The sequence below is a fragment of the Bufo bufo genome, chromosome 9, assembly GCF_905171765.1.
Source record: "Bufo bufo chromosome 9, aBufBuf1.1, whole genome shotgun sequence".
Lineage (NCBI taxonomy): Eukaryota > Metazoa > Chordata > Amphibia > Anura > Bufonidae > Bufo > Bufo bufo.
Genome location: NC_053397.1, coordinates 24,898,118 through 24,919,948, shown reverse-complemented (window position 1 = coordinate 24,919,948; position 21,831 = coordinate 24,898,118). Strand labels below are relative to the sequence as shown.

Here is a 21,831-nt window from a genome sequence, read left to right as displayed (position 1 = left end):
GTGATCTCCACTGCAAATAAATATTGAGGTGAAATTGGGGATTGTTTTCTTACATTTAAGCTGGACACCATTAAAAGGCTGTTATTTTCTCCCACAGGCGGCATTCCCATTACGCCAGATGAGCAGAGGCAAAATGATACATGCTTTATAGAAGCTCTGGCCGTACTCCAGCAGGATCTCTGGCTGATGTATCTGTCATGTATTAATTTCTAGCATTCGTGCATGAGGCTTTTAAGTGCAATGTTGCACTTATGGGTTTTTTAACCGTTGCAGGCTTAATATCTTTGCTTTATATGGTCTCATGTCTTACATGAGCGAATTTGTAGGACACTGATAATTGGATTGTAAAAAGTAAAGGATAATGAGGCAGATTTATTAATAAGAGTCTGTCAGCAATTTTAACCATGCTAAAACTGCAGACAGAACTAGGTAGGAGCTGGGGAGAGTGCAAACATATATTTTGTTGAGCTTTTATTATTGGGGTAGTGTGAATATGAACTTTTATTCTGCTAGGTTCAGCTCCTTCAAGTGCCCAAGAGACAATGCTTAATTGTAAAGAGCTCTAGGCTTTGATCTGCATAGCCCCTCCCCCTCTGCTCTGAGTGGCAGCTGTATTTGTCTGGTTGGATGGTACAGAGAGAGAATGCAGAGAGCACTTCACTGTGAAGCTCCGTCTCCTGGGCACTTAAAGGAGTTGTCCCACAGAAAATATTCTACAGTTTTCAAACCAGCACCTACATCTGAATATGTTTGTAATTGCACGTAATTCAATTCAATTGCATGTTATTTAATTAAATCTATCTGTATGACGCCACCTGCTGTTGACTCTTTTCTAATTTCTCTGTCCTGCTCAATGAGATGGAAGCACATGCTCAGTTCCATCTTTTTACTGCCACCAGCTGCAGCAGAAAGGACATGCCCTGTGAGGAAGGCACACACGCACCCTAACCTGCCAGGTTGAAATAAATCTATCAGAGCAATTGGAGGAATGAATGGGGAGATCTCTGGATCCATGTGAGGTACAGGGCTGGTTGTAGTTTTGTTAGAAAGAGGATGTTATGTACTAGATTATGTATGGTTTTCATTTTTTTACATTATTCATTGGATAACCCCTTTAAGGAACAGAATCTGGTAGGATAAAGTTCATATTCTCACTACTGCTGATGATAAAAGCTCCACAAAAGGAATAATTGTCCTGCTGTCCCAAGCCCTTACCTACTAGCATGGTCAAAACTGCTGACAGACACTCTTTAAGAATTGAATTTTATACCCTAGTCTAAAAAAGATCATTGGAGTGAATTACACAAAGTTTATTAAAAGGTGCATGCCTCCTTATAAATCTGATACATTTTTGGACTGTCCTAAAGTCAGGGCAGGTGTAGACTTGCACCGAAACATATGCCATTCTTTGGATTTAGTATTCATAAATAAATGTAAATTCGTAAATGTCTAAAAGTTTTAGGCCACATGTCCTCTGGCAAAGCATGCCCCCTTTTCCAGATTTTGGCAAGAAGGGTGTAAATAGTGACTTTTTTTGCACATTTTTGAGTTTTTAGGGCTCGAAATCAGGACCAAATTGTTTGTCATGGTTCCATCTGAAATGCTTGTTTTTACCCATTTGAAGAGACAGGATCATAAGTGACATATCATAGTTTAGACTTTCACTAACAGATTTTACATTAGGCTCAGATTCTTCAAGTTATACTCCCGAGACACTTATATATGGTTATTTTGAAAGTCCATGGTACAGCAGTACTTCAGCAGTGGAGACTCTAGGTTGCCCAATATCATTGGGCAGAAACCACACTTCACTTTCTGTTCTTAAAGACATTATAGAAACGCATGTATCTGTTTCTATAATATTTACATTTTTTATAAATCCAATTTGCCAGCATCTTTGCACTTCAGATGGATCCTAGATCTATAACTGGTCTTGAAATGCGTTGTCCAGTTTTGAAATAACATACTGTATTTATGTTACGCTGGTGCCGTGTTCAGCCTTTTTGCTAGGCCTTCTGGCTTGGGCAAAACTTCAATAGCTGGGCCATACTTCATGGTATGGTCATTATACATTTTTCAGAGTGTGGTGTTCTTCTTGATGGCCTTTGGTTCCATTTCTCAAAGCCTCCATACACATTAGTGTATTGTAGGCCGACCCCACCAAGAACTGTGGGTTCGGCTGACAGTATAATGAGTATCTGGAGCTCCTAACTCTACCGAGCACCCAAGCACAATGGAAGTCAATGGGAGAACCCGAGCATTAAACCAGGCACCCCCTGCTCTGAAGAGGGGAGGGTGTCTGGTTCATAGTAAAAGGTAAGAAATTGATGGAAACACCACTGAAATGGTTCGGGAACAGCATGGGGAGGATGTCTGGATGCATCTTGGACTCCCAGGTCGCTGCTGGGAACGATGTTGTCCGAGTAGTACGCCATTTTTACAGACTCACAATAATACGCATCAAACCGAAGATAAAATAGATTTTAGAGGAAAAATTGTTAGGAAACATTCTTTTCTGTATATTTACTTGTATATAAAGTGCAAGTGCTGGTAAAAATTACAAAGAAGAGGCACAACGATACAACCTGTATATCAAATAAAGGAGAGCCTCATTCACATTGTGGTATAATTTTTCAGGTAGTGGGACTCCTACACTCATAAAGCCTATGCACGTGAAAGGGCTGCCAAAAATTACAAGGAACCGGCACTACAATACACCCTTTATTACACATAAAGGAGGGCATCATACACACCCTTGAAAAATTATGATTGATGGCCTGCTGGTGAGCTGACCCTGTAAAACATTATATGTGAGGGCCTGCAGGTAAGGCTGACCCTGTAAAAGATTGTAGGTGAGGGCCTGCAGGTGAGCTGACACTATAAAACATTATATGCAAGGGCCTGCAGGTGAGCTTACCCTGCAAAAGATTGTAGGTGAGGTCCTGCAGGAGAGCTAATCCTGTAAAACATTATATGCGAGGGCCTACAGGTGTGCTGACCCTGTAAAACATTATAAGCGAGGGCCTACAGGTGAGCTGACCCTGTAAAACATTATATGCGAGGGCCTGCAGGTGAGCTGGCCCTGTAAATGATTGTAGGTGAGGGCCTGCAGGTGAGCTGACCCTGTAAAAGATTGTAGGTGGGGGCCTGCAGGTGAGCTGACCCTGTAAAAGATTGAAGGTAAGGGCCTGCAGGTGAGCTGACCCTGTAAAACATTATATGCGAGGGCCTGCAGGTGAGCTGACCCTGTAAAACATTATATGCAAGGGTCTACAGGTGAGCTGACCAGTAAAGCATTATATGCGAGGTCCTGCAGGTGAGCTGACCCTGTAAAACATTCTATGCGAGGGGTTGGAGCCACTAACGTAGGTGCTGGCGGAAACCCTGATCGACATAGGGCCCGCTATCCTTGGCGTCAGTAGCACCTGTGCCATCCCAGGGTACGACTCGCTCCCGGCCTCCACAACGTACACCCAGAGTGCCGTCAGGGAAATGTAGCGTCCCAGGCCGAATGCACTTGTCTATGTGTCCGTGGTTAAGTGGACCTTCCCAGTAACTGCGTTGGTCAGGGCATGTGTGATGTTATGGGACACATGTTGGTGTAAACCAGGCACGGCACACCTTGAAAAACAGTGGCGACTGGGGATTGCGTAACGCGGGACTGCCGCCGACATCAGGCTGCGGAAGGCCTCAGTGTCCACAAGCCTAAATGGCAACATTTCCAGGGCCAGTAATTTGGAAAGCTGCACATTTAGTGCTATGGCCTGGGCGTGGGTGGCTGGGTATTTGCGCTTGCGTTCAAAGGCCTGGGGTAAGGAGATTTGGATGCTGCGCTGGGACACGGAAGTGGATGTGGTTGCTGATGGTGTTTGCGAAGGTCCAGGTGCAGGGTGGGAGGCATCCGGGCCTGCGCCTTCGACAGGGGATTGGCCAGCAGGGAAAGAGGAGGCAGTGGTGTGACCCGCAGACACAGATTGTGGACCCAGGTGTTCGTACAACTTATTACGGTGCTTGGATGCCATGTGGAAGATCATGCTGGTGAGGTTGCTAGTGTTCACGCCCCAGGTCATTTTGGTACGGCACACGTTGCAAACTACTATTCTTTTGTCGTCCGCACTTTCCTCAAAAAAGCACCATACTGCGGAACACCTACCCCTTGGCAAGGGAGATTTCCGCAAGGGGGTGCTCCGTGGAACAGTTGCAGGTCCGTTCGGTGTGGCCCGCCTTCTCCCTTTTGCCACCCCACTGCCTCTTCCAGCCTGTTGCGGTGCTGCAGATACCTCCCTATCTGGACTGCTGTCCTCGCTCGGCTTCCCAGGTTGGGTCAGTGACTTCATCGTCCACCACCTCCTCTTCCACTTCCTCACTCTGCTTATCCTCCTGACTTGTTGACCTAACCACAACCTCAGTGATTGACAACCGTGTCGCATCCTCTTCATCAACCTCTTGAGACAGTAATTGCTGTTGACTTATTGGCAACTGTGTCTCATCATCATCCACCTCATTAAACAGTAATTGCCGTTCCCCACCGCCATCTTCTTGTGACTGGGGATGCTCAAGAGTTTTGGAATTAGAGCACAAGATCTGCCCCTCTTCAAGCGTGCTTGGCGAGAGGGCTAAATCAAGGAATGGCGCTGAAAAGAGCTCCTCAGAATATCCGAGTGTGGGATCACTTGTTTACCCAGACTCTCCATGGTGGGAGGAAGGAGGATCAGGGTGAGGATTGTGTTGAGCAGACTCTTGGCTACTAAGATTGGACTTGGTGGAAGACAGGGTGGTGCTTAACCGATCGGAAGCATTATCTGCTGAAATCCAACAGACCACCTGGTCGCACTGGTCTGATTTCAAGAGTGGTGTCCTGCGCCGCCCTGCAAACTGGGACATGAAGCTATGTATGGTGGATGATTGTTTTTCTTGTTTTTCTGACAGCAGGCACAGTTTCACCACGCCCAGGGCCACGGCCTCTGTGTGCACCATCAGCAGCACGGCCACTTCCCTGTCCCTTACTGCTCGCCTTATTCATATTAAATGTTATATATGCTTGAAAGTATGTCACACGTACAGTAGCGTAGGATTTGGAAGTGTATGCGCAAACAAATTTAAAAAGGTATTTGGGATGTGGAAACGTCACACAGGAGATATCCCGCAGATAATGTCAATGCTGTCACCAGTGGCTAATAAAACATTATAGGGAATGTCACAAGTATTTGGGATGAGGAAACGTTATACAGGAGAGGTACCACCAGTAATGTCACTGTCCGCAGCGTCTACAGAAAAAAACACTGGATGTCACATATATTTTTGGGATGTGCACACGTTACACTGGAGATGTGGTGCTGGTAATGTCACTGTCCGCAATGGCCTAACTATTGTGCGCTATTTAGAGCAGGATGCGCTAAAAATAGATATCGCTGCTACACACAACAGTCCTTAAAAGGACTTTTGGGTCTGTAAAGTTTTAGCTATTTAGCGCAGTTTGTATGAGCCTGGAATTGTATATATAATTAAGGGAACACATGATGGCATGGTTCTGTTCATTGTACGTATAGGTTTATGTAGTGTATAATAAAGTTATTATTTTGATTGGAGAAGTCATCGGCGAATGACATCTGGGGAAAGTTGCAGGTGCCCTCTGGTGAAGTTGATTGGTCCCTCTCACCAACAGACGATCCAGGTACCTATAAAAGAAGAAGATAACGGTTAATGCACATTCACGGCACTGAACAACAATCAGCTCCCGCCCCCCCTTTCCTATACTGTCGCGATGTTAGATTCATTGGGTTAAGTCGCTCATTATTTGAGTGGACATGTTGGTTTTATCTCTATATTTAAAAAGGAATTTATTTATGCAAAGAATTAACATTGCGGCCTTTACATCCACATATATTCTTATATTCTATTTACTTAATAAATGTTATTCAGTAGTTATATGGTCTTGGTCGTAATTTATGGAACTTTTGCCCATCATGCGCTAAAAATAGATATTGCTGCTGCCACACACAACAATAGTCCTTAAAAGGACTTTTGGGTCTCTGAAAAGTTTTTCTAATAAAAATATTCCTACATCACTCCCTACACTGTCTGTCCCTTCCTCAGCACAGCTCTCCCTGACTAAGACTGAGCTGAACACGCGTCATCGGGTGCTATATAGCACCCGAGGACACGTTCCGGCCAGGCAATCACTGTAATGCCAGTAACCAACATGGCTACGACATTACAGTGAAGAAAGTACTTACCTGCACGTTTATGGGCTGCTTGCAGGTAAACGTGTGGGGACTGGGGAGGAGACTCGAGCATTGCGCTCGAGCACATGTGGTAATCGGCCAAATACCGCCATGTGCCGAGCATGCTCGATCAACACTCATTTTCACCCGATCCTTTTATTCTTCCAGAAGATAAGTCTTTGCCAGACTACACATTCGATGTGTATGAAAGAGCTCTGAAGAAGTTGGAAGAGACAGCTGTGGGCCAAATGATCATCCTACCAACAACTGTTGAATATGTATGCCTACATTTAGGTTCCTCCCTCAACTACAACCTGGCCCCTTTTCTGGAGAAGTAAATCTAGACTATTGAACCATGGATTATGGTTGGGCAGCCAAGGTAGACACTGGGACACAAATGAATTACCCTGGGCTTCAGATGTCTTTGACTGTATGGTGATATACAGTGGATATAAAAAGTCTACACACCCCTGTTAAAATGTCAGGTTTCTGTGATGTAAAAAAATTTGACAAAGATAAATCATTTCAGAACTTTTTCCACCTTTAATGTGACCTATAAACTGTACAACTCAATTGAAAAACAAACTTAAATCTTTTAGGTGGAGGGAAGAAAAAATATAAACATAAAATAATATGGTTGCATAAGTGTGCACACCCTTAAACGAATACTTTGTTGAAGCACCTTTTGATTTTATTACAGCACTCAGTCTTTTTGGGTATGAGCATGGCACATTTTGACTTAGCAAGATTTGCCCACTCTTCTTTGCAAAAACACTCCAAATCTGTCAGATTCCGAGGGCATCTCCTGGGCACAGCCCTCTTCAGATCACCCCACAGATTTTGAATCAGATTCAGGTCTGGGCTCTGGCTGGGCCATTCCAAAACTTTAATCTTCTTCTGGTGAAACCATTCCTTTGTTGATTTGGGTGTATGTTTTGGGTCGTTGTCATGCTGAAAGATGAAGGTTTTGTGCCAATATTGACTGATATTTGGAACTGTTAATAATTCCCTCTAGCTTAACTAAGGCCCCAGTTCCAGCTGAAGAAAAACAGCCCCTTGGCATGATGCTGCCACCACCATGCTTCACTGTGGGTATGGTGTACTATTGGTGATGTGCAGTGTTGTTTTCACGCCAAATATATCTTTTGGAATTATGGCCAAGAAGTTCAACCTTGGTTTCATCAGACCATAACACCTTTTCCCACATGCTTTTGGGAGACTTCAGATGTGTTTTCTATTCGTAAGAAAAGGCTTTTGCCTTGCCACTCTACCCCATAGCCCAGACATATGAAGAATACGGGAGATTGTTGTCACATGTACCACACAGCCAGTACTTGCCAGATATTCCTGCAGCTCTTTTAATGTTCATGTAGGCCTCTTGGTAGCCTTCCAGACAAGTTTTCTTCTCGTCTTTTCATCAATTTCTGAGGGGCGTCCAGTTCTTGGTAATGTCACTGTTGTGCCATATTTTCTCCACTTGATGATGACTGTCTTCACTGTGTTCCATGGTATATATAATGCCTTGGAAATTCTTTTGTACCCTTCTCCTGACTGATACCTTTTAACAATGAGATCTCTCTGATGCTTTGGAAGCTCTCTATGGACCATGGCTCTTGCTGTGGGATGCGACTAAGAAAATTTCAGGAAAGACCAACTAGAGAGGCTGAACTTTATTTGGGGTTAATCAGAGGCACTTTAAATGATGGCCGGTGTATGCTGACTCCTATTTAACAGGATTTTGAATGTGATTGCTTAATTCGGAACACAGCTACATCCCCAGTTATAAGAGGGTGTGCACACTTATGCAACCACATAGTTTTTTGTTTTGTTTTCTTCCCTCCACCTAAAAGATTTCAGTTTGTTTTTCAATTGAGTGGTACAGTTTATAGGTCAAATTAAAGGTGTAAAAAGTTCTGAAATGAGTTATCTTTGTCTAATTTTTTTTACAGCACAGAAACCTGACATTTTAACAGGGGTGTGTAGACTTTTTATATCCACTTTAGGTTAAGTATGGACACTATGGTTTGACTATGTTACAACTATGTGACACCATCCTAATCATGGTCATTATGTATACCATATACACTCACCTAAAGAATTATTAGGAACAACATACTAATACGGTGTTGGACCCCCTTTTGCCTTCAGAACTGCCTTAATTCTACGTGGCATTGATTCAACAAGGTGCTGATAACATTCTTTAGAAATGTTGGCCCATATTGATAAGATAGCATCTTGCAGTTGATGGAGATTTGAGGGATGCACATCCAGGGCACGAAGCTCCCGTTCCACCACATCCCAAAGATGCTCTATTGGGTTGAGATCTGGTGACTGTGGGGGCCATTTTAGTACAGTGAACTCATTGTCATGTTCAAGAAACCAATTTGAAATGATTCGAGCTTTGTGACATGGTGCATTATCCTGCTGGAAGTAGCCATTAGAGGATGGATACAGGTTCTCATTCTGTTTACGCCAAATTTAGACTCTACCATTTGAATGTCTCAACAGAAATCGAGACTCATCAGACCAGGCAACATTTTTCTCAGTCTTCAACAGTCCAATTTTGGTGAGCTTGTCCAAATTGTAGCCTCTTTTTCCTATTTGTAGTGGAGATGAGTGGTACCCGGTGGGGTCTTCTGCTGTTGTAGCCCATCCACCTCAAGGTTGTGCGTGTTGTGGCTTCACAAATGCTTTGCTGCATACCTCGGTTGTAACGAGTGGTTATTTCAGTCAACGTTGCTCTTCTATCAGCTTGAATCAGTCGGCCCATTCTCCTCTGACCTCTAGCATCCACAAGGCATTTTTGCCCACAGGACTGCCGCATACTGGATGTTTTTCCCTTTTCACACCATTCTTTGTAAACCCTAGAAATGGTTGTGCGTGAAAATCCCAGTAACTGAGCAGATTGTGAAATACTCAGACCGGCCCGTCTAGCACCAACAACTATGCCACGCTCAAAATTGCTTAAATCACCTTTCTTTCACATTCAGTTTGGAGTTCAGGAGATTGACCAGGACCACGCCCCTAAATGCATTGAAGCAACTGCCATGTGATTGGTTGACTAGATAATTGCATTAATGAGAAATAGAACAGGTGTTCCTAATAATTCTTTAGGTGAGTGTATGTGTACTGCTTAATTTAACCATAGAATTTTGAAAGGATTGGTCTTCCATAATGTCTGCAGTCGTCTGCAACAACCATTGCCATCTCTATTTTATCATGAACTAAACATATTTTGTCTCCATCAGATACTCGTTGCGTATTTCATCTGCCATACTCCTATCAGAATATGCCACATGTTGAGCAGAAATGAAAACCCCCTCTTTGAGAAGCTGTCATGTTGCAAGCCTATTCTGCAAGCTGGACACCCTTTATTTTGCTGGTCCTGATGTTCTTGCAAGATACATTGGCGGATCGGTGACAGGCAGCACCAGACTGTGCAGCTCCGAGAATTATGTGTCCACTGACAAAGTGCCTGCGCGCAGTACTGAAGATTACCCAGACAGTCACGCTGAAGAAGAATCTCACTACATGTGGACCAGACAGGATCATTAAGATGCTCGGAGATGTCTTTGTGTAATGGAAATGTCAGACCTTCACTTATTCATTATTTTGCCTTTTGCGAGGGCAGAAGGATCTCATGCTCTCGATATAAACAATTGCTTACATGGCCTGAGTCCTCTAATAGGTATGTGACTTTAACCCCTGGCAAGAAAATTACTTCCATACCTGAGAGTAAAAAAAATAAAATAAATGACGTTGAAGTTTGCCTATTAGCAGAAGTTGTGCAAAAAGTGGGAATTTGGCCACATGGTCAGGTTTCTGGAAGCAGTTTTGGAAGCCAAAATCAGGAGCAGATCACAAAAGAGAAAGCATAAAGAACAGATACGACGTCTCCTCTTTTTTTAATTCATTCCTGGTTTTAGTTTACGGCTACCTGATCATGTAGCCGTACCCTGAGTGTCTATGGTGAAGGACTAAAGAGACTCTCCGGACTACAGATAGGTCATCAATACAAGATTGATGGTGATCCAGCTGTTTTGGGGTGACAGTGCCCAGAGCAGAATTAGAAGGCTCCATAGACTGTGCAGTTTCATGTTCAGCTCCCATTCGCTTGAGTGAAAGTGGAGCTGCAATATCTGTCCCCAACATGGCCATGGAGCTGCCTGCCTCCAGCTTCATAAATTGCATAGTTCCCGGTGTCTGAAACAGCTGATTGGAGGGGCTGCCAGGTGTAGGGCCCGCACCGATCTGATACTGATGACCTATCGGTAGAATAAGTCATCAATATCTGTAGCCTGGAGAACCCCTTTAAAGGTGTTGTCCAGCTACTGGACATTTCTTAAAACTGTCTGCAGATCAGTGTAAAGCAATAAATACCCACCTTACCGATCCCCCGCTGCTGTCATTAGGATGCTTCTCCTTCCTCTTCTGGTCACTTTCTTCCTGGTCTGTCTCGACTCACAGGAAGTGCCCACTACGTCCAGCACTGTCCACAGTGGTGGCCCGTCTTAGCCAGTGATTGGCTGTGCAGGCATTTCCTGTGTGGTTACATGGGACCAGGAAGTGGAGACCAGCGGGTACCCGTAAGTGTTGTGATGGAAGCGGCAGGTGAACGGTAAGATGAGAATCTCTTACAGTATTACTGTCTTTTAGGGTACGGCCACACAGTCAGGTTTCCTGATGCAGTTTTGGAAGCCAAAACCAGGAATTAATTCATAAAAGAGGAGAAGCCATATCTGTCCTTTATAATTCCTCTCCTTTTATTATCCTGATTTTGGCTTCCAAAACTGCATGCAGAAACCTGACCGTGTGTGGCTGTACCCTAATGCTGACCTGAATCAGCTTTAGGAAAATGTTAGTGGCTGGACAATTCCTTTAACCCCTTAACTCCTTCACACCTGATGACATACATGTACATCATCGGGAGTATGTTTAAAGATGACGCCCGCTCCTGCCCACTGCGGGTGCCATAGCCGTGGGTTGCCGCCTGCTTCCCTTAGCAGACTCCCGCGGCTAATGTCCGCAACCGGCAGTAATGCCGATCGTGGACATTTAACCCCTCAGATGCCTTGGTCAATCCTGACCATGGCATCTGCGCGTGCTGAAAACCGAAAGGTTGTGCTCCGGCTCCCCCATTTGGCGATCGGAGGAGCCAGAGCGTGTATGAAGCAGACCCTGTATTTATGAATGACAGGAGGCTGCTGCATAGTATTTCCTACGGAGCCCTTGCCTGTAATAGGGCTCCATAGGAAAGTACTGAAATCATCATAGATTCCAATGCAAGTGCATTGGAGTCTATGATAATAGCGATCAGATGATTGCATGTTATAGTTCCCTATGGGAACTATAAAAAAGTGCTAAAAAAAAAGTTAAAAAAAATAAATAAATAAAAAAACATAAAAATTCAAATCACCCCTCTTTTCCCAAAATAACAATAAAAGAACTAAAAATACACATCATGGGTGTCACAATGTGCGAAAATGCCCATAGTATAAAAATATAAAAATATATTCCCCATACGGCAAACAGCAAAACTGAAAAAAAGCGTCCAAATAGCCAATTCGCCGTTTTTGGTCGCTTCATTTTCTACAAGAAAATAAATAAAAAGTGATTAAAAAGTCCTACACACCCCAGAATAGTATCAATGAAAAGTTCAGATTGCCCCGCAAAAAATGAGCCCCAATACAGCTCTGTACACATAACTTTCAAAAAGTTATAGTGGTCAAAATATAGTGACAAAAAAATAAAACTTTTTTATACCTATCAAAATGCAAGAAAACTATACATATAAGGTATCACCAGATTCGTACTGACCTGTAGAATAAAAGTAACCAGTCAGTTTTATTGCACATAGAACGTCATAAATAAAATAAAAAACTTAAAACTGTGGTGAAATTGCTTTTTTTTTTTTGCAATTTCACCCCATTTGGATTTTTTTCCCGCTTCCCACTACATCATATGCAAAATTAAATGGTGGCGTTGGAAAGTACAACTTGTCCTGAAAAAAAACAAGCCCTCATCTGGCTATGTGAACAGAAAAATAAAAAAGTTATGGCTCTGGGAAGGAAGGGAGCGAAAAACAAAAACGAAAAAAAAAAAAACTCTGGGCTTGAAAGGGTTAATGACAGCCATTTTGCACCTTTGTGACTGGGCTTATTTTTGAAAATCGGACATGTATCACTTTACAGTATGTGGTAATAACTTTGGAACACTTTTACTTATCCAAGCCAATCTAAGGCCTCTTTCACACTTGCGTTGTCCGGATCCGGCATGTACTCCACTTGCCGGAATTACACTCCGGATCCGGAAAAACGCAAGTGTACTGAAAGCATTTGAAGACGGAACCGTCTTCCAAATGCGTTCAGTGTTACTATGGCACCCAGGACGCTATTAAAGTCCTGGTTGCCATAGTAGGAGCGGGGAGCGGGGGAGCAGTATACTTACAGTCCGTGCGGCTCCCGGGGCGCTCCAGAGTGACGTCAGAGCGCCCCATGCGCATGGATGACGTGATCCATGTGATCACGTGATCCATGCGCTTGGGGCGCCCTGACGTCACTCTGGAGCGCCCGGGGAGCCGCACGGACGGTAAGTACACTGCTCCCCGCTCCCCACTACACTTTACCATGGCTGCCAGGACTTTAGCGTCCCGGCAGCCATGGTAACCACTCTGAAAAAGCTAAATGTCGGATGCGGCAATGCGCCGAAACGACGTTTAGCTTAAGGCCGGATCCGGATTGATGCCTTTCAATGGGCATTAATTCCGGATCCGGCCTTGCGGCAAGTGTTCCGGATTTTTGGCCGGAGCAAAAAGCGCAGCATGCTGCGGTATTTTCTCCGGCCAAAAAACGTTCCGTTCCGGAACTGAAGACATCCTGATGCATCCTGAACGGATTTCTCTCCATTCAGAATGCATTAGGATAATCCTGATCAGGATTCTTCCGGCATAGAGCCCCGACGACGGAACTCTATGCCGGAAGACAACAACGCAGGTGTGAAAGAGCCCTGAGATTGTTTTCTCGTGACACATAGTACTTCATAACAGTCATAAATTTTAGTCAATATATTTCACCTTTATTTATGAAAAAATTCAGAATTTACCCTAAATGTTGAAAAATTAGCAATTTTCTAAATTTCTATTTCTCTGCTTTTAAAACAGAAAGTGATACCTCATAAAATATTTATTACTTAACATTCCCCATATGTCCACTTTATGTTGGCATCATTTTGTAAATGTCATTTTATTTTTTTGGGACGTTAGAAGGCTTAGAATTTTAGAAGCAATTGTTAAGCTTTTTAAGAAAATTTCCAAAACCCATTTTTTAAGGACCAGTTCAGGTCTGGAGTCACTTTGTGAGGCTTAGGCCTCATGCACACGACAGTTGTTTTTTGCATCCGCAAATTGTGCGTCCGCAAAAAAAACCTGATGCGGCATGAGGATCTGTTTTTTCCCCACAGATCCCTTGTAATAAATGCCTATCCTTGTCCTCAAATGTGAAAAAAGTAGGACATGCACAATTTTTTTTTTGCTGAAGGGAAACACGGACAACGGACGCGGAACACAAACGGATGGACTTTTAGCATTTTTTTGCTGACCCATTGAAATGAATGGGTTCCCATCCTATCCGCAAAAAAAACGGAACGGAGGCCGAGAAAAACAACTGTCGTGTGCATGAGGCCTTACATAGCAGAAACCACTAGTGTTGAGCGCGAATATTCGAATAATGAATATTTTTTGCGAATATCGCAACTTCGAGATTTCGTGAATATTTCGAATATAGTGCTATATATTCGCTATATCAAATATTCGTGAATTTTAAACATCTGAAAAAACATGATCCCTCACTGCTTCTTGCTTGTGGGCCAATGAGTCATTGGCCCACAAGCAAATAAAGCTGGAAGGAATAATTTTTTATATAAAAAAAATTTGACAAATATTGCTATAACTTTGTTTTTTACAATATTAGTCATATTCTAAAAATCTAAGTTATAGCAATATAGCGAATATTCGTAAAATACGATAGTGTCAATTTTTTCCAAATCTGAAGTTCAGAAGAGACAATTTTTTTTTACTATAAAATAAAAGATTATAGCACTATATTAGTTAAATTGCAGTCTATATGTGTATTATACGAATATTCGCTATATTGCTTTAACTTTGTTTTTTAGAATGGTCGTCATATTCTAAAACAAGAATATATAGCAATATAGCGAATATTCGTAAAATACACATACCATTAGCAAACCAATAGGAAAGTTGCTTTATACAGTTAAAAAAACGCAATACGCGAATAATTAAATCACATATTAATCGCGATAAATAGAATAATGACAAATATTCGATTTAGACCAATATAAGACGAATATTAAATCGAATATTCGCGAAATATCGCGAAATCGAATATGGCACCTCCCGCTCATCACTAGAAACCACCCATAAATGATCCCATTTTGGAAACTACACCCCTCAAGTTACTCAAAACTGATTTTACAAACTTTGTTAACCCTTTAGGTATTCAACACGAATTGAAGAAAAATTAAGATGAAATTTCTAAATTTCACTTTTTGGGCAGATTTTACATTTTAATCCATTTTTTTTTTTAACACATCGATGGTTACCTGCCAAACAAAACTCAATATTTATTACCCTGATTCTGCGGTTTACAGAAACACAGTAAACTGCTGTATGGGCACATGGCAGGGCGCAGAAGAAAAGGAGCGCCACATGGTTTTTAGAAGGCAGATTTTGCTGGACTGGTTTTTAGACACCATGTCCCATTTGAAGCCCCTTATATGCACCCTACAGTAGAAACAATCAAAAAGTGACCCCATTTTGGAAACTACAGGATAAGGTGACAGTTTAATTAGTACTATTTTGGGGTACAAATGATTTTTAATCGCTCTATAGTATGTTTTTTGTGAAGCAAGGTAACCAAAGAATTAATGTTTTGGCATCGTTTTTATTTTTATTTTTTTACAACGTTCATCTGACAGGTTAGATCATGTGCTATTTTTATAGAGCAGGTTGTTGCGGATGCAATGATATCAAATATGTCTACTTTCGTTGTTTGTTTCAGTTTTACATAATAAAGCATTTTTGAAAAAAAAATTGGTTTTTGTGTCTTCATTTTCTGAACGCCATATTTTTTTTATTTTTCTGCCGATTGTCTTGTGTAATAGCTTGTTTTTTGTAGGAAGAGGTGAAGTTTTTATTGGTACCATTTTTACGTACATATGATTTTTTGATCATTTGATATTGCAATTTTTTGGGGCAAGGTGACCAAAAAATTGGTAATTTTGGCACAGTTTTTATTTATTTATTTTTACGGCATTCACCTGAGTGGTTAGGTCATGTGATATCATTTTATAGAGCAGGTCGTTATGAATGCGGCAATACCTAATATGTATACTTTTTCTTTTTTATTTAGGATTTACACAATAATAGCATTTTTGAAACAAAACAAATAATGTTTTAGTGTCTCCATAGCCTGAGATCCATAGCTTTTCTATTTCTTGGCCGAATTTCTTAGTTAGGGTCTCACGGTATCGTGGCTTCACGGAGGCTGGTGTGGTTTATCGGTTTGGAGGCATGGCCGGTGAGGTCCGGCTTTCTGGGGTGAAGCCAGTGGCCACCCTAGTATGTTACAGCTGACAATCTACTACCGCTCGGCCATCCTGAAGCATTGTGGGTGCGGGGAGGGGTGGGAAGGTTGGCCCTCTCATTATTACCCGGTCGCTCGGCCACCCATAAGGAGGGCTAGATCGGGTCACAGTAAACACTGCAGCGCAGCCCCGATCTCCTCAACACTCACTGAGGAGATCGGAGTTGTGCTGCTGAACGCTGCGATTGGTCAGTCAAATCTGACTGACCAATCGCAGCGATCCAAAGGCAGGGACCGCTGCGTTTGGTCCCCTGCTGGGTGCCCGGACGGCTCAGCTGTCCTTAGCACCCGTTTAAATGTCGGTGTCACCGCAAGTGTACTTGCGGTGAAACTTTCATCTCATGACGTACTGTGCATGTCATGATGCGGTAACTAACACCACATCATGATGTACATAGTACGTTATTAGTCACTAAGAGGTTAAGAGTGCATCCACGTGGGATGTACTTTGCTGCAGAAAGTCATCTGTGGATCATTTGCCGCAGTTATCGCCCTATGCATTGCAAAGGGTAAAATTTGTGGCAGACCTACCCTAAGTACATGATGCACGTTATACTGTGTGCTAACTCTACAGTGAAATTCCCTTAATCCGCCATCAATGCCAGCTTATTAGATAGTGACAGACGCCATAGCGTAATATATAAAAGTCACCTGGTTGGCTTTGTTCACACATAGCAGATATGTTGCAGAATTTCTGTTGTCCAATTCACAGTGAAATTCCCTTACAAAGCACAATGCTAATTCATGGGATATTAAAGGAGTTTTCAGACTTTTTTTTTATACCAATGACCCATCCTCAGGATAGGTAATCAGTATCTGATCGGTTGGGGTCTGACACTTGGCACCCCGCCGATCAGTTGTTTGATGAGACCATGACACTCCGGTAAGCGCCGCTGCCATCTCACAGCTCACCAAGCACAGCGCCGTACATTGTATAGTGGCAGTGTTTGGTATCGCAGATCAGCGCCATTCACTTGAGTGGGACTGAGCCAGGGGCGGACTGACAATTAATGGGGCCCCCGGGCAATAGGAAATTATGGGGCCTCTGTGTCCCCGCCCACCCTCAAGCCACACACAGCCACACCCACATATCACGCCGCCCACATCACCTACACTTGGTACGGAATTTCTCTTCACTATGTTCAAAATAAAAGTTAATTATAGTTAATGGGGCCGGCGGGCATTCTGTCTGCATCCAGCAGTGCCGGATGCAGTAAATTCCGTCAGGCTGTTCTCAGCTGGAACAGCCGCCAGAATCACTAACGCATATGTGAAGGCAGCCTAATACAGCGCCCCATACCTCTTACATCCAGTGACGTCTCCTCTGATGTAGATGTTCTCTTTCTTCATCTTCTCCATTCAGACCAGACCGCCATGATGATTTCTTTCAGCCATCTCACGTCTCTGCAGAGTTTACAGACAGAAATCTTAGATTCTTACTTTTCCTCCCACCTTCTCAACATCCCATCATGCACCCCCAATACTGAGACGCTGTGCCCCCCAAAACTATACTGTAGAAACAGATAAACCCTCTGAAAATACTAGTTACACACAGATTGCACCACAACACAAAGCTCTAAAAAATAACTGCGCACAGCAAATAGTGCCCCTGACACTAATAGTGTAACCATAATGTCCCCCAAAAATAACTCTGCTAAGCTGATACTGTGCCAGGGTGCCCCCACAGTAATAGTGCTCCCCAAAATCCCAGCAATAGTAATAATTATGTGCCAGAGTGCACTTTGCAGTAATAGTGTTTCTACAGTGCCCCTAACAGTAATAGCGTCCCAGAATTAATAATTCTCCCATAGTCCCCCAGTTTTAATAAAGCCCCCTTATAATGTGCGCCAGTACAAAAAATGCCCTGTTGTGTGGCACTAAAAAACAAAGAAAAAACCTTCTCTTAGTGCCCACAGTAGAGCCAATGTCCCCAGAATGCCTTCATGTGATCAAATGACCTGTACTATGTGCCACTACAAAAAACACTTAGTGCCCCCAGTTGAGCTAAGGTGCCCATAGTACCCCTATAATTTGTGCCAGTATAAAATACTCCTATATAGTGATTTTCTGCGGACCCATTGACTTTCAATGGGTCCGTTGAAAACTCGGCTAATGCACCGTTTGTCATACGCGTCCGTGATCCGTGGTTCCAGTCCGTCAAAAAAATATAACCTGTCCTATTTTTTTCACAGAAAACGGTTCGCGGACCCATTCAAGTCAATGGGACCGTGAAAAAATGCGGAGGCACACAAGATTGTCATCCGCGTCCGTGCGTCCGCGTCCGTTTTTTTCCTATCATTTGCATGGCAAACTTGACTTAGATTTTTTTTTACTTTCCTTCATGTCTGGTGATCCTCCAAAAATAAAGGAAGACACACGGAAACAAAAACGGAAACGGATCACGGAACAACGGAACCCCGTTTTGCGGAACGGAACACAACAACGGTCGTGTGCATGAGGCCTTAACTGACACCATTCACCAACAGTGTAAACATCTGCAGTGGTTTCCCCAACAGCAATACACTTGTCTGGAAAAAAATTGCTCTCTCTGAATCTGCTATGGTCGCACCCCTGAGGCCGAGCGCTCTGCCCAATTATAATCACAGCTGTCCGGTCTTTTCTGTCTCCTGCCCTGCTGGGATCTCATTCAGCTTCCTGTTAAAGCAGAATATCACTGGAGCCCAGAGGAGTGACTTTTTCATTGCTTTACACCACCAGGGACTTTACAATTAACCCCTTGATAGCCCCAGACCACAAGGATGTTGCCATTAACCACTCTACTGCCCTAGGCCACCAGGGACATTAAAGGGAATATGGCAGCTCTGAAACAACCCCCTAAACTACAGTAAGCGGTGGATAGTGTGAGTGACGCCGAGTCCGGTTATGTAATTCTTATCTTCATACTCACTTGTGTTCCAGTACTGTGCTCTGACAAACCAGTTGTAAAGTGCATTGGGGGCTTAGGCTACTTTCACACTAACGTTATTCTTTTCCGGTATTGAGTTCCGTCCTAGGGGCTCAATACCAGAAAAAGACTGATCAGTTTTATCCTAATGCATTCTGAATGGAGAGCGATCCGTTCAGGATGCATCAGTTCAGTCCCTCTTGCTGCGGTATTTGTCTTCGTCCAAAATTCCAGAATACTTGCTGAAATGCCGAATCCAGCATTTATTTCCATTGAAATGTATTAGTGCCGGATCCGGCATTAAAATTGCCGCATTGACTGATCCGGTCTTGGAGTCTGCGAATCCGCAGAGTGACGGATTCGGTTTTTCAATGCATTTGTTGGACAGATCCTGTAAAAAAAAACTGATCCTGTGCAATCCTATGCATAAGGGCATATGCACACGGCCGTTGTTTGGGTCCGGCGGCTCGGAGGCGGACCCATTCACTTCAATGGGGCCGCAAAAGATGCGGACAGCACTCCGTGAGCTGTCCGCGTCCGTTGCTCCTTTCCGTGGCCCCGCAAAAAAAATAGAACATGTCCTATTCTTGTCCGTTTTGCGGACAAGAATAGGCATTTCTACAATGGGCCGCCCGTTCCGTTCCGCAAATTGCGGAAGGCACACGGGCAGCTTCCGTTTTTTGCGGATCTGTGGTTTGCGGACCGCAAAAAACGGAATGGTCGTGTGCATGAGGCCTAAGGGCTCATGCACACGAGCGTATTTTCTTTCCTCTTCCGTTCCGTTTTTTTTTGCGGACCGTATGCAGAATCATTCACTTCAATAGGTCTGCAAAAACAACGTAAGGTACTCAGTGTGCATTCCGTTTCCGTATTTCCATTCCGCAAAAAAGTAGTGCATGTCCTATTATTGTCCGCAAATCACGGTCCGAGGCCCCATTCAATCAATGAGTCCACCAAAAATACGGAACGCACACGGAACACATCCGTACGACATCTGTATTTTGCGAATCCATACTGTAGAAATGCTTTGCCCAGCCCATATTGCTCATGTGTTTGGTGATTAATAAGTTACTGTTTCCGTTTCCGATCCGCAAAAAACAGATCGCATACGGAAACCATACGGATATGTTTTGTGGAATAACGGAACGGAAGAGGACTTAAATCAGAGAAAAAAAAAACTCAGATACGGAACAACGGATCCGTGAAAAACCGACCGCAAAACAACAACTGTCGTGTGGATGAGCCCTAACTGATGCAACAGGATCAATTTTTTTTTCTTTTTTCTCTTCTTCTGACGGATCAGAAGAATCAAAACCTAAACTATGGTGTGAACTCAGCCTTAGGCTGCGTTCACACGGGCGAGATTTCCGCGCGGGTGCAATGCGGTAGGTGAACGCATTGCACCCGCACTGAATCCCGATCCATTCATTTCAATGGGGCTGTTCAGATGAGCTGTGATTTTCACGCATCACTTGTGCGTTGCGTGAAAATCGCAGCATGCTCTATATTCTGCGTTTTTCACGCAACGCAGGCCCCATAGAAGTGAATGGGGTTGCGTGAAAATCGCAAGCATCCGCAAGCAAGTGTGGTTGCGGTGCGATTTTCACGCACGGTTGCTAGGAGACGATTAGGATGGAGACCCGATCATTATTATTTTCCCTTATAACATGGTTATAAGGGAAAATAATAGCATTCTGAATACAGAATGCATAGTAAAATAGCGCTGGAGGGGTTAAAAAAAAAAAAAATTTAACTCACCTTAATCCACTTGATCGCGCAGCCCGGCTTCTCTTCTGTCTTCTTTGCTGAACAGGACCTGTGGTGAGCATTAATTACAGGTAAAGGACCTTTGGTGACGTCATGATCTTTTACCATGGTGATGGTAGTGACGTCACCACAGGTCCTGTTCAGCAAAGGAGACAGAAGGAGATGCCGGGCTACACGATCAAGTGGACTAAGGTGAGTTAAATTATTTGTAAAACTGTTTTAACCCCTCCAGCGCTAGTTTACTTTGCATTCTGTATAAAGAATGCTATTATTTTCCCTTATAACTATGTTATAAGGGGAAATAATACAATCTACAGAACACCGATCCCAAGCCCGAACTTCTGTGAAGAAGTTCGGGTTTGGGTACCAAACATGCGCGATTTTTCTCACGCGAGTGCAAAACGCATTACAATGTTTTGCACTCGCGCGGAAAACTCGCGGGTGTTCCCGCAATGCACCCGCACATTTTACCGCAACGCCCGTGTGAACCCAGCCTTAGGCCTCATGCACACGGCCATTGCTCGGCCGTAGCCGTATTGTGGCCCGTAAACAGCTGGTCCACAATATGAGGGACTGGCCGCGTGCTCACCGCACCAAGGATGCGGACCTATAAGCTTCTGTGGGGTTTCTCTCCTTGCCTCCACACCGCAAAAAAAAAATAGAACATGTTCTATTTTTTTGCGCTGCGGACGGATCATGGACCCATTTAAGTTGAACGGGTCTGGATCCGTCGCGGCAGCCGCACAGATAGTGCCCGTGCATTGGGGGGCCGCAAATTGTGGTCCCCAATGCACGGAATGGCCCAGCAACAGCCGTGTGCCTTAAGCCTTAGTTGCCCATAACAACCAATCAGATTCCTCCTTTCATTTTCCAAAGCAGCTTTCCAACATGAAAGGTGGAATCTGATTGGTTGCTATGGGCAACTAAGTCAGTTCTACTTTACACCAGTTTGATAAACGACCCCCTAAATGGCTGTATTATGTAGGTACTGTATGGCAATACTCTGGTATAAAAATGTAGGTTTGACTGAATGTATTCTGAATGCGAAAAATCCTTCCAATAAATATCAGTCAAAAGACATTAAATACATTCTTTAGATTTTTTTATTCAGAAATAAGAACAGCGGCAAAGATCTACCCGGACCTAGTAGGGATAACAATCTTTCATCGCAAACACACCACTGTGGCCCTTTACGTCTCCGTTATCTCGTTCTTATAAATCCTTGTGAATTATCTCCAAGGCCTGTCTCTTATTACATTATTAAACACTCTGC

General features: G+C 43.5%; 1 long non-coding RNA gene across 1 annotated transcript; it reads right to left on the bottom strand.

Moving 5' to 3' along the window:
• Nucleotides 1–858: 858 nt before the first annotated feature.
• Nucleotides 859–21,355, bottom strand: LOC120979248. Its single transcript, XR_005774260.1, has 3 exons — nt 21,224–21,355; nt 3,445–3,446; nt 859–871 (listed from the first exon to the last, which is right to left on the bottom strand). It is a non-coding gene; the product is annotated as an uncharacterized LOC120979248 (long non-coding RNA).
• Between the last annotated feature and the right edge of the window lie 476 nt (nt 21,356–21,831).